Genomic DNA, 2,087 nt, shown 5'->3' with positions numbered 1-2,087 from the left:
CAAAAAATCAAATCTGAATAAATGATAACGTGGTTATTGAAGGATTGTTATTCAATCAAAAGTTTTTCTTTTTAAACTTTGCATGAGCGAAAAATTGTAAACATATATATATATATATATATATATATATATATATATATATAAATATAAATTTATCTGTATGTTATGTCCATATTAAATTTTTGGCCGCTGAAATTTTTATTTTCTCCTCTCCAGCAATTAGAAGCCAGGACAAACAAGCTTTGAACAAAAGTAATTCTAACGAAAGTAAAACATTCCAACTAAATAGATGTCAAAGAGTAATCTTTTGAGAACCCATTTCTTCAAGTTTTTTCTTGTCAAAAAAATTAGCTCTTTCATTTGTGGTGTTCAAGCAAAAAATCAACAGAATGGATCTTTATTAGAGATATAAGAACTTAAATTTTTGAGGATTTAAAAAATCGGTTCAGCGTTTTGTGAAAGTTGAATTTGGCATATTCTTGGCAAATAAGATTTCAACGTCATTAGTTTTCATTTTCATCGAACAAAAACTGATCGAGAATACTTCAAAAAAAAACTTGACACCAAGCTTTCAATAATTCGAGTGGATTCGGTAAAAATTAGATCTGATCCAGCTAATTACCTGTGAATCAAACAGAATTTCTCAAAACAAAAAAGGCAACCCTTTTGAAGCTCCTTAGTACATTTTGTTCAAATGCGTTAGCCACTAAAATCTTCGAAACAGATAAAAGCTAAATTGTGTCTGATAGTTTCTTATGCGATATATAAAATTTAAGATTAAAATTTGTCGTCACCATTAAATCTCACTGCTTCACCTATTTTTTTAATCTAAGTAAGTTCATTGGATATTAAAGTGAACTTGTTTTCAGTGACAAAAACCTCCAACTAAACTCATGAGCCAACTGACCCAGATAACCCAAGGAGAAGACTGAAGATGAACAAGGGCTGCTAAGTTTTCGAAAGGACAAGGGTATTAAGTTTGCAAAGGCTATGTAAATAAGTGGGCAAAACACAAAACAAAACACTAGAGATCTATGTAAGCTTAAGCGTGTAAAATATTAACACTGACAATATTAGTAAAGATTTTGAATATTTAGATGAAAATTTACATTCCGTCTCGCAAAAATTGGTTAATGCGTGTTTAAAATTATGTTTTGTCATCGCTGAACATCGGAAACTTCTTAATAAGTGATATCTGTCATTAGCACTAACTTGAGTCATGGAATCGTTTCCTTGTTGCTATCATTTAGTTAAAAACTTTTAACACACTTATTTGTGAAACTAAACCAATCATAATAGGAGTCAAAAATTATTGGATTTAGGATTTTCAATCCTCTCGGGCACGAAATTTGGAATGACAGTTAAGAGGGAGATAATGCGGTCAAGTTCTGTTTATAGACAAATTTCCTCGAGATTAATCTTTTCAACCTAAACAGCGACACTTTCTGCTTCTAAGGAGATGGTTTTGAAGATTCTTTTTGTTTTTTACAGATGACTGAAATAAAGTTTTGTCCAAAAGTTTTTTTGTTACCCAGATGGAGTTTTAGCTGAGAATAAATGATTTATAAAACAGTAGTTCTAGGTCTGCACAGCGCCGATATCAAACTGAATTTCGAGCTGCATTGATTCAGCTGTTTTCCATTATCGCTCCAGAAACCAAAGAAAAGCAAGAATTGATGCCACTCAGATAGTATCTGTCAAAACGTCTCTGTTTTTGTTGCTGGAAACATGGGGTGCGACGCATCAGAACGCCCGCCGGGGAAAGATTTTTGTCTTTACTTCGAATCAGGATTTTCTCTGTTTAAAAGTAAAAATTCTCCACCTTGCTTCATTTTTGGTGACTTTTCCCTAATAAAATTCCAATAAATTTTTATCTAATTAAATTTTTTACAATAATAGAATGAACTTGTATTGGAAAACCAAAACGTCCAATTAAACTCATTAGCCAAATGATCCAGATTACCCAAGAAAAAAACCAAAGATGAACAAGGGCTGCTACATTGTAAGATGTTTTCGAAATGACAAGGGGTATTAAGTTTTCAAAGACTATGTAAATAAGTGAGCAAAAACAAAAAAAAACAACAAAG

The sequence above is a fragment of the Convolutriloba macropyga genome, chromosome 4 (genome assembly GCF_964194025.1).
Source record: "Convolutriloba macropyga chromosome 4, txConMacr16.3, whole genome shotgun sequence".
In the NCBI taxonomy this organism is placed as follows: domain Eukaryota; kingdom Metazoa; phylum Xenacoelomorpha; order Acoela; family Convolutidae; genus Convolutriloba; species Convolutriloba macropyga.
The sequence above is the reverse complement of the archived record's forward strand: the minus strand, read 5'-3'. Positions refer to the sequence as shown.